Here is an 11,854-nt window from a genome sequence, read left to right as displayed (position 1 = left end):
TGTGGTTGCATTCCTTAGTCTTCTTTTCTGAGACAGATAATGAGATTTCAGAGAAGGGAGGAAGACAATTTTATTTCTCTTAGAAAGAAGGTTTCTTGGTCGGATAAGGAAATTCCAGAGAGAGTCCCTCCCTGTGCTTGAGGCAAGGGCTGAGGGACAAGGCAAAGTTAGAGGGACCTTGATTTGGGGGCTGCGTCTAAGGCCTCTTAGCCTGTCATAGCACCTGTGTTTGGGTTATTGCTTCCTGAGCCCCAACGTTATACTCTATCCAAAGGCTTATTTTAATTTTTTTATAAACTCTATGTCCAAACAACTGTAAAACTCACAACATGTGACCTAAGGGTATCACAGTGAGGTTATAGTGACCCAGTAGTCAGTGTGTAATTCCTAGGATTTAAAGGGTAAGCTGTTTTCTCTGTGGAGTATGACACTATAGTACACTATTTGGGGTTATGGGCAAGCTAATAAATTTGGCAGTTCTCATTTTTTTCCCTTTGGTCAAAAACTACTCAAGTTCTGAATGCAAATAAGAGATCTCAGAGAAACCTCAAGTACCCAAAACACTGAACATGGCAGCTCTATAAAACAACAGGGTATAATGAGCTATCCTGGTTTCCAAATTGGGTCTAGGATTTTCCAAATTTTACCCCAAATACTGTCCTTTTAGCTTTAATACTCTCTGTACCAGATAAATCAGAATGAGAGAATCAAGAGTAAAACAAACTTGCATTTCCCAAACTGGGAATCAATAACCTTTTTGGAAGAAAATTTTAAAGGATATCAATCATTAAAAAAAGCAAGTCTGGAAACAATGATGTGTCACTCATTATGCAAATATCGTGCTAACTCTTAAGAGTGCTTTTCAGACCCAGATTCTTTTACTTTCAGACAAGCCCACCTTATTAGCTTCATTGCACAATATTTAATCTCTGTCCTTGAAGTTCACAAATTAACTTGCTCTGTAATTTCCTCCTTGTGATAGCCTCTGGCTGTGTTTTTACTGCCTTAACAGCTACTGGCAGGCAGCTTGTCTCCCACATTCACTACAAAGTAAACAGGAATTTGGTCCCAGGGTAATTGGCTGTTCTCCAGCATAAGAATGCAAGTTATTCATGAGCTTTGTGAGCTTGCTTCTGACTAACACAGACTGTTTTCACTAGGGAGCACACGGACAAAAAGAGTTGTGAAGTTTTGAGTCTTCAGGATTATTCCTTTCAAGTATGTGATAACCTGTGATTCTTCTCCCCAACTATTTTCTAACCCTCCCCGACCTTTTCCACTTCCTTTCATTTCGTAGTGACTACCAGAAATTTACCAAGGAAGCTGCCATGAAATAACATATTTCTTTTAGAAATACAACTGACTCAATAGACAGCTATGGATGTGCTGTTATTTTGGAGATACAGTAAGTTTACAGAACTTTTAAAATTAAATCTTAAGGAAAATGTGTGGGTAAATGCCAAATGGATTGGTGAGAGCCTAGGTCAACAGTAATTTAAAAAAAAACGGAGAAAAAGACTTGCAGTTTCAAAGATAGGAGCATATATACTTCAAATTTTGAGTTGGTGAATAATAGATTTAAAGTTTACAAAAAATTAAGAGGTTTAAACACAAATCAAAAATGCTACCCACTCATCATGGTTGGAAGAAAGTAAAAGTGTGAATTCTAAGCTCTTAAAAATTGGGTCACCTAAAAAGATTTTCCTTCTGTATTATCTTACCTGAGAGGTCCATACTGTAAATCTAGATACCATGTTTTCTAAATTATTCTGTAAACTACACTACCCACAAGACTGTAACACTTAAAATGATTGTCCAAAAATTTATTTGACAGAGACACCAACAATTGTTTGAGACTTACAAACAAGATAAATTTATTCCTTTAGTTCACTCAAAGCTGTACAATGATACAAAAACCAAAATATTAAATATACTATACACCGTGTTTTATTTAAATTTTTATGATTACTTGCTGAAAACTTGAATGGAAAGATTTTGCTTTTTTGTAATGTAATTGTCAATGGAAAGAGTTAAACTCTGTAAAATATTTGAAGAGATTTATTCTGAGCCAAATGTGAATGACCATGGCTTGGGAGGTCCTGAGAACATGTGCCCAAGGTGGCTGGAGTGCAGCTTGGTTTTATACATTTTAGGGAGGCATGAGACATCAATCAAATACATTTAAGAAATACATTGGTTTGGTCCACAAAGGTGGGACCATTCAAAATAGGGGCTTCCAGGCTATAGGTAAATTTAAACATTTTCTGATTGACAATTGGTTGAGTTTGTTTAAAGACCTGGGATCAATAGAAAGGAATGGCTGAGTTGTCATAAGAGGTAGTAGAGACCAAAGTCTTACTATGCAGATGAAGCTTTTAGCTAGCAAGCATCAGAGAAAATAGATTGTAAAATGCTTATCAGACTTAAAATCTGTGTTGATGTTAATGCTGGAGAGGTATAATGAAGACTGTTCAACCCCCACTTCCTGTCATGGCCTGAAACAGTCTCTCAGGTTAAGTTTTAAAAGTCCTAATGTGTCCAGAATTGGTGGGTTCTTGGTCTCACTGAGTTCGAGAATGAAGCCGCGGACACTCACAGTGAGTGTTACAGTTCTTAAAGATGGTGTGTCCAGAGTTTGTTCCTTCTGATGTTTGGACATGTTCGGAGTTTCTTCCTTCTGGTAGGTTCATGGTCTTGCTGGCTTCAGCAGTAAAGCTGCAGACCTTTGCGGTGAGTGTTATAGCTCTTAATGCGGCACGTCTGCAGTTGTCCATTCCTCCTGTCCATAGTTGTTCATTCCTCCTGTCCGGAGTTGTTCATTCCTCCCAGTGGGTTCGTGGTCTCGCTGGCCTCAGAAGTGAAGCTGCAGACCTTCACAGTGAGTGTTACAACTCTTAAAGTTGGTGTGTCCGGAGTTGTTCATCCCTCCCAGTGGGTTCGTGGTCTTACTGGCTTCAGGAGTGAAGCTGCAGACCTCCGTGGTGAGTGTTACAGCTCATAAAGGCAGCAGGGACCCATGGAGTCAGCAACAGCAAGATTTATTGCAAAGACCAAAAGAACAAAGCTTCCACACTGTGGAAGGGGACCTGAGTGGGTTGCTGCTGCTAGCTCTGGCAGCCTGCTTTTATTCCCTTATCTGGCCCCATCCACATTCTGCTGATTGGCCCATTTTACAGAGAGCTGATTGGTCCGTTTTACAGAAAACTGATTGGTCCGTTTTGACAGGGTGCCAATTGGTGCGTTTACAATCCCTGGCTAGACACAGAATGCTGATTGGTCCATTTACAAACCTTGAGCTAGATATAGAGTGCTGATTGGTGTATTTACAATCCTTTAGCTAGACATAAAAGTTCTCCAAGTCCCCACCCAACTCAGGAGCCCAGCTGGCTTCGCCTAGTGGATCCCACACCAGGACTGTGGGCGGAGCTGCCCGCCAGTCCCGCGCTACGTGCCTGCACTCCTCAGCCCTTGGGCGGTTGATGGGACCGGGCGCTGCGGGGTAGGGGGCAGCAACTGTCGGGGAGGCTCAGGCCACGTGGGAGTCCACCGTGGGGGGGCTCAGGCATGGCGGGCTGCAGGTCCCAAGCCCTGCCCCGTGGGGAGGTGGCTGAGGCCCAGCGAGAATTCGAGTGTGGCACAGGTGGGCCAGCAGTGCTGGGGGACCCGGTGCCCCCTCTGCAGCTGCTGGCCTGGGTGCTAAGCCCCTCACTGCCCGGGGCCGGTGGCACCGGCCGGCCACTCCGAGTGCGGGGCCTGCTGAGCCCGCACCCACCCGGAACTCGTGCTGGCCCGCGAGTGCTGTGTGCAGCCCCGGTTCCCTCCCGTTCCTCTCCCTCCACACCTCCTGGGGAGCAGTGGGAGACAGCTCCGGCCTTGGCCAGCCCAGAGAGGGGCTCCCACAGTGCAGCGGTGGGCTGAAGGGCTCCTCAAGCATGGCCAGAGCGGACGCCGAGGCTGAGGAGGTGCTGAGAGCAAGCGAGGGCTGCTAGCACGTTGTCACCTCTCACTAACTGAGGAGGAAGTCCATCCAGATGATTGAGGGGCCTTAGAATTTTATTTTTGGTTTATGTAATTTATAAGTGAATCAATTCTTTCACACTTCAGTTCCCTATCCTTGTGTGGCATCATCTCTCTTTCTTGATCATGCATCTGCCTTTGGATTGGCGCTTGGCAGTTTCGTGGAACTGAGTAGACACATGGAGATTTGCAAAGATCTGTTTTCCTTAGATGTGCGAGAAGGAATATTAATTAATTTTAGCATGCCACCTGCAGCTTGTAAACCCAGTGTAGTTCACAGATCAAATGCTTGCATTCCAGCTGCTGGAGCTCTAAAGTTAAGTGGTTAGGATTTTTGCCCTCAAGGAGTCCTCAGTCCAGTGGAGAATCCAGATGCACAAACAAACATTGGTGATGAAATATAAGTGTAGTAAAGAAGAATGTGGCAAATTGTGTAGGAGTGAAGGGAATGTTTCCCCTTCACTCTCAGAAAGTTCCCTGAAAAATTCAGTTCACAAAAGGCAGATTAATAGGAGAAAAAGGATACTAAAAGAAACTATGACCAAACTTATTTGATCATAGTTTATTTAATCATAGTTTCCCATGACACAGGAGCCTTTAGAATGAAGATTCAACTCCCCAATGAGGTACAGGAGCTTGTATATCACCTTGAGGTTACAGAAAGAACAGGAGCTTGGAGCATGGCCAAAACCAGGTTGTGGTGGTAAATCAGATTTTAGTGGTGAGACAGGTTATGGGAGGGAGAGAAGGGGAGGCTTGGCTAGCAAAAGTGGTCTTGGTATGGAGATAAAACCTCACAGGTAGCAGCCCTCAGAGAGAATAAATGGACAGTGTTTCGGATATTTAAAGGTGTCAGACTCTTGGTTAATCTTTCCTAGATCTGGATTAGGGAAGGCCTGGTTGCGTTAATGCAGATTGCTAATGATGCAAATTTCCCCCACAAAAGACAGCTTTGCAGGGCCAGTTCTGTTTACTGACCCCCTGACAGCCATCCCAAAATATGTCAAAGAAATATATTTGGGGCTGAAATATTTTTATTTCCTTTAGCTGCCATGGGAGCGTGGATGAGAAAGCAATTCATCTTGAAATGGAGATTGGTAAATGTGAGCCTTGGAGAGGATGGATGTCTGAGCAGAGCTTTGAATCAAATGCTGGGGAGGTGGAGTTTGGAAGGAGGAAGGCATGATGCTGTGAGAACATGGTACTTCTGTGGAGTGGTCAGGGGAGAGTGGCTAGAGAAAGAGGTGGACATAGTGAAGGGCCATGAGGTTTGAACTTTGGACTTCCTTCTGTAGATTGGAGTCTTCAGAGAAAGTAGCATAATCGCAGCCAGGTGCCATTTGGAATTTTACGAGTGAGGCATCCAAGCATTTGTTCAATGCCTGTAAACCAACCTCAATGTAGGTGTGGATTCATAAACTGATTTACACACTTGGATAATGGGTTATTATAAGCCAATTGTTTCTTAGAGACTGAAAAAGTTCTTAGTAACTGAAACCCTCTGCCTCAGGACATAGGAAGGGCAGGATAAAAGTAATCAGGCTTAGAATGTTTCTCACCAAGACCAGTTTGAGCAAGATTAGACATTTCAATAGTCAGATATTTTCTCTTCAGGGCAGCTGTAGCAGCATAGCAAGACTCAGATGTGAGTGCCAGGGTTTGTTTAAAGCTTCCTCACCAGCTGTGAACTCTTTGGCAAGCCACTTGACTTCTTTGATTCTCAATTCTTCTACTATAAAATAAGGAATATAATCATATCTATTTGTTTCAGAGGTGGTTGTGAGGATTAAACAAAATTAAATGAGCTAATATAAGCATTTTTTGGATGTCATAAAGTATTGTGAAAAGTATGGGGTTATGGTTATAACTATCAAAAGTAGAAGTCTGATTATAAAAATACCAATAATGATTATTATTTATTGAAGATTTGTTTTGTGCTGGCCTTATTCTAAATTCTTTACATATGTGATCTTATAATCCTTATAGTAATCCTATAGGGGAGGTTTTTACAGAGAAGGAAACTAAGGCTTGACAAGGTTGAACAATTCATGAAAATAGAGCCAGAAATCAGAAGTCATACTTTCCTGACTATAAGTCTGGGCTTTTAATCACTACTTTTCCAATCAATCTTTTATTTTCCTTTCTTTGTTTTTGTTTTTATTTTTATAGATAGGTCTTACCTATGTTGCCCAGGCTGGTCTTGAACCCTTGAGCTCAAGTGATTTTCCCACCACGGCTTCCTAAGTTGAATCAATCTTTTCAAAATGCTTGTTTTTTACTTTAAAGTTTAGGCAACTGGCAAGAAATTATCAACACATGATCATTGCAGAATTACTAGGCTAAAGTTTATCGTGTTCCTTCTATCAGAACTAGGAATCTACAGATAGAAAATGTGATCCCTTTTTTTACTTATATATGAACAACAGCTATTATTGTTGACTACAAATAAAATATGCTATGAGTTTTGTTGTCAAAATATGACTTGAGGAATAGTTTAATATGAAAGTCATTTCTCTTTTCAGGGAGGCAAAAACCACACAGTCTTTCAAATTATGTTCTCTATTATTTTATCCTTTATTGACAAAACTGTTTAAGAAGAATAGAGCACAGAAAACCTGGAATATTCTTCCTCACCTCCTACTCCGACATCTAAAGATCCATCTTCCCTTGAAGAATGAATAAAGAGGACATAGTTTGTCACTATCAGGTCCAAGAGACACTGAGAAAACTAAAATAGGGGCAGCTGTGTTTCCGTAATGTTGCTGAGTATTCAAAAGGGCTGTATAAATTGAGCTTTTACTCCAATAGTGTTGAAGTTTTAAAAAGGGGTGGACTATAATTAGTTATACATACACCATATTAGAAACCCTGAGTTGGTCTAATTATTAACAGGGTTAAATCAAACCCAGTGTCTGTATTTGTTGATGGAAACCTTGCTGCATCTCTGGGATATAATCTCAGTGGCTTTCATCCCATCTTTCTCTAAATGGGTGTCGGTACCCTAGCAATGACCTTGGGTACTGGAATAGACTCAGGTCTCCCCATGCATGGTTTTGCTGCTAGGCAGTAGATGGCAGAATTGAGCTTGGCTTTTGTGGTTGCCTTTCTTCTCACTTGCCTCCACTGGTGAAGTTGAAGTACTCTTAAGCTGCTTGTTAAAATAGCTTTTTTTTTAATCACAAATAATTCTGTGTGTCTGTTTTATTCCATTTGAATCTCATACATTGCATACCGTATAATGCTTTTTTAAAAAAGAAAAGCTTATAGGAACTATAGTTCATTTCTGCCTCTTGTTCCAAGGTTTTCTAATCTCAAAAGAACATCACCCTCATTTTAATACTTTTTTTAAAGTATTAAAAAAAGTATTAAATTTTCTCTATCCAATGTTATTAAAGCTTTCTGTTATCCTCTTCCCCATCATTTAAGAAAATTTAAAAATCAACACTAGATTTTTTATTTTATGTCCTTCAAATTATTCAGACAATTCTACTGGTCTTAAGACTATAATAAAAATTCCTATCTCTACAGTGTGGGAGAATTGTCAAAGAAGGCAGGATCCTCTTTTGATGTAGTAGGTTGGTGCAAAAGTAATTGCGGTGTTTGCTATTTCAATGGCAAAAAGGCACAATTACTTTTGCACCAACCTAATAAATGTGGGCTTTGATAAAACTACTGTTTTAAGGGACATACAACTTGAAATCATGAAGAGGCCCTCAGGACAAAATCTAGGAGTTGATTGAGAAAGAACAAATGGAAAGTTTGTGAAACCAGAAATCTTCAAGTAGGATATTTTGTTTAAAGATGGGAGTGTTATGGGAAAAGGCAGAAGCCATTTGACTCAACCCTACTATTGAAGGCTGAAAAGAACATATATTTTTTAAAAATCTACCATTGAAGTAGTTTAGGAAAAATGACTGTGAGCTGCAACCCCCCCAAAAAAAGAACTAACTGAGAGGAATACCTCTGCAAGAGTATGTTGAGATGACTAGGGTACAAATTGAGCCTAAAATTCAATGTTGATTATGGAGAGACTAGATAAACACTTAGTACTTTAGCATTAGTAGAACTAAAAGAAGATACTTAAATTGGCTTAGGGTAGAAGTAGACTGCAAAAGCTCAGCCTTGAATAAATTAAAATAGTCAATTGTTTCACTTATACATAATATGTACCCTGTATTTCTTCATGCTAATAGATAATATGATTTTTACAATTTATCTACCTTATGAAACATTTTATGGAAGACCTCAGGTAGGAAGGTTATTCAAGAGGAAAAAAAAGCAAAAGGTAGAGATATCAAGGTGGGGTTAGCCAAAAAACTAGAGAGCCTTTCCTGTGAGACTGTCCAAGACTTATTTCTTCTTTTCTTTTTTCTTTTCTTTTGCCTTCCCTTCCTTTCCCTTCCCTTCCTGTCCCTTCCCGTCCCTTCCCTTCCTATCCCTTCCCGTCCCTTCCCTTCCCATCCCTTCCCTTCCTCTTTCAAGACAGAACAGAGTCTTGTTCTGTTACCCAGGCTGGAGTGCAGTGGCATGATCTCAGCTCACTATAACCTCCACCTCCTGGGTTCAAGTGTTTCTCCTGCCTCAGCCTCCTGGGTAGCTAGGATTACAGGTGTGCACCACCACACTCAGTTAATTTTTTGTATTTTTTGTAGAGACAGTGTTTTACCATGTTGGCCAAGCTGGTCTTAAACTCCTGACCTCAAGTGATCAGGCTGCCTCAGCCTCCCAAAGTGCTGGGATTACAGGCATGGGCCACTGTGCCCAGCCCAAGACCTATTTCTTTGCAATAATTTACACAGTAAAATCCAAGATTAACACTTGAATCATTGCAATGCCTTCCTTCCATTTTTCCTTCCTTCCTTCTTTTTTTCCCTCACTCCTTTTCTTCTTTCTTTCCTTTCTTTCTCTCCTTCCTTTCTCTCCTCCCTTTCTCTCCTCCCTCCCTGTTTCCCTCCCTCCTTTCCTTCCTCCCTTTTTACCCCTATCCTTTTCTCTTCCCTTCCCTTCCCTTTCCTTCTTTCCTTTCCCTCCTCTTTCCTTCTTCCTTTCCTTTTTTATCCTCAAAAAAATTTTAAAAAGGTTTAGGGGCACCTATGTACTATTTAAAAAAAGGATAAAGATTTTGAGGAAGAAAATGTCCATGAACACTTTTAAATGCCATGTCTTAATATCAGTTTCCCTTGTTATTTTCCTAGCCAGTCTTTGTCAGGGAAATAGCAGTCATTTTTCTAAGCCTAAATTTAACAGACACCTGATAACTCTGTACAGTACTTGCTGATAGGAACCAAAGTAAACAAGAGCGGCTCATAGCACTGTTGTCATTTCTACTCTACCGAGTCCATGTGGGTATGGAGATAGAAAGAATGTGACTTGATTGGAAAGGAATTTGTTGTTGAATGAGAGGTTAAACTATGTTCTTAACTTTTAATCCCATGTGCAAAGCCTTTTAAATAATTTGGAAATAATATTACAAAAGGAACAATTTAACCTAAGTTAGTTGTACTCTACCATTTCTTCTTCAGAGAGAAGAATCAGTAGAGCTACATTTTCTTGGCACTCCAAAATGTGGATTTCAAAACTGTTAGTTCAGAAATGTTCAACTTTTGCTGCCCATTGGAATTACCCGGAGAGCTGTAAAAGGACACTGATGCCTGGGCTGCACCTCCCAGAGGTCCTGATTTGATTAATCCAAAGGAAGGCCTGGGCAGTAAATTTTTAAAAGTTCCGCAGGTAATTCCAAGTTGGGAACCATTGGTAGCTGAAGTAGAAGACATTTATTAAGTAATGACACAAAATGAGGTTTGGGACAAACTTTGTATATCAAGTGAAGAAATTTATCCTGTAGGTAATGGTCAACCTTTGGGGTAGACAGACAAGTGCCATAATTTTGTTAGTTTTTAAAGTGGATTGACGTGGGGAGCATTGAACAGCAGGCTTCAAATGTTGCCCCCATAGTTCATGATCCTGCAGTTTGCAGCCTTGCTGTCATTCCTGCAATTGCTTTCACATTTTGATTCTGTATTCCCTCCCTTGTCTCTTAAACTCAGGTAGTCTTGTTAGTATGCGCTACTGTGGCATCTCCATCAAGCATGATTTGTTCTATTCAGGACTTTCTCTAAGTTATACCATTAAAGAAGTTTCCTAAACCTCAATAATTGTTTGATAATAAAGGTAAAGCCTTAAGTCTATTTAGTCTCTAAGTCTCTTCAGTTTTGAATACATATATATATGTGCATGTGTGTATATATATGTGTGTGTGTGTGTATATATATGTGTATATATGTGTGTGTATATATATGTGTGTGTGTGTGTGTGTGTGTATATGTATATATATATATATACACACACACGTATATATATATATATATATATATATATATATATATATATGCTACTCTTTTGGAAACACGTTTCTTTTTCAAATAACCTGAAACTGACTCCTTTTCAAGAAAAATACAGTGAATAGATTTTTATTTTACATTAGGAAATTTATGGTTTATAAACTGGAAAATCAAATGGCATTGATTTTATCAAATACATTACAATGAGAATCACCTTTAAAAAATAACTACTCTACTTAATTTAAGCCTTGAGAGAGTCCTCATTGCCTGGACCAGGGACTTCCTTACGAAATACTGGTTTAATAAATGTGTCAGAAAAAATTATAAAAGTCTTTAAAATGAGCAAAAAGGGTTATTTGAGTCTATAAAGGTCTATACCTTTCCAGAGTTATTTGACTCTATAAAGGTCTATATCTTTCACTGTTTTGGATCCATTTTACAACTCTATAAATTGAAAAAAAAACTGATAGTAATGCAAATTATTTTGTCCACTGGAAATGAAAATGAACTTCATCCATCCTGTAAAAGGCATCTCATTTTCATCTTCATTTTCAGCATCTCTGAGGGCCTCACGATCAGGAGTCTGCAAGACCACCCTCAGGCTTCATGCACTAAAAGGATTCACAGGACTCAGAAAAAGCTGTCATACTCATGTTTATGGTTTATTAGAATGAAAGACTACAGATTAGAGTCAGCAAAAGGAAAAGGTGGATAGGGCAGAGTCTAGGAGAAACAGGGCACAAGCTTCCAGTTGGCCTCTCCCAAAGGTGTTGCATGAACAGCACTTAATTATCTCAGCAACAATGTGACACACATATAAATTTTTGCATCCTATGAATCTCATCTGAGCCTTGGTGTCCAAGGATTTTTAATGGGGTTAGTGGCGAAGGCATGCAGCGGCTACCGGACAACATTAGCTACTCAGCCCCCAGCCCCCAGAGGTCAGTGTGGTTCAACAACTGATGCAGTGCGGTTCAACAACTTAGACGACAAAAACACTCCTGGCAGGAGATTTCAAGAGAGCTCAGAGGTCACCTCCTGGATGTCAGCCAAGGACCAGTCCTTTTTTTTTGAATGTGCAGGGTTTGAGTAACCCAAGACTGCTGTGTTAACCTTTTCCTGGACCCCTATATACATATATTTGTCTGTTCTTTGGATTTTCCAATGAACTGGGTATTGCTGTTGCTGTTTTTGCCTTCCTAGTTCCTCATTAATGGGCTAAAATAAATCTTTGGCACATTTATGTTTGCATATGAGTCATGATTTTACTTTGTTTGTTTGTTTTTTTTTTTTTTTTGAGGCAGGGTCTCACTCTCGGTCAGGCTGGGGTGTAGTGGTGCACTCACGGCTCATTGCAGCCTTGACCTTGTGGGCTCAAGTGATCCTCCCGCCTCATTTTTTGATTTTCTGTAGAGAAGAGGTCTCACTATGTTGTCCAGGCTGGTCTTGAACTCCTGGGCTTAAGTGATTCTCCCTCCTTGGCCTCTTAAAGTACT

The 11,854-nt window shown here is 40.2% G+C and overlaps 1 long non-coding RNA gene across 1 annotated transcript; it reads left to right on the top strand.

The window, feature by feature from the left end:
* The first annotated feature begins 1,115 nt into the window (after positions 1 to 1,115).
* On the top strand, positions 1,116 to 11,599 carry LOC134731980 (uncharacterized). The gene is made up of 3 exons (XR_010114744.1): positions 1,116 to 1,405; positions 9,540 to 9,747; positions 10,914 to 11,599. It is a non-coding gene; the product is annotated as an uncharacterized lncRNA (long non-coding RNA).
* Positions 11,600 to 11,854: the final 255 nt, after the last annotated feature.

Source organism: Symphalangus syndactylus, chromosome 19, assembly GCF_028878055.3.
Source record: "Symphalangus syndactylus isolate Jambi chromosome 19, NHGRI_mSymSyn1-v2.1_pri, whole genome shotgun sequence".
NCBI lineage: Eukaryota > Metazoa > Chordata > Mammalia > Primates > Hylobatidae > Symphalangus > Symphalangus syndactylus.
Note: the sequence above shows the minus strand (reverse complement) of the source record. Positions and strands in the feature narration are given on the sequence as shown.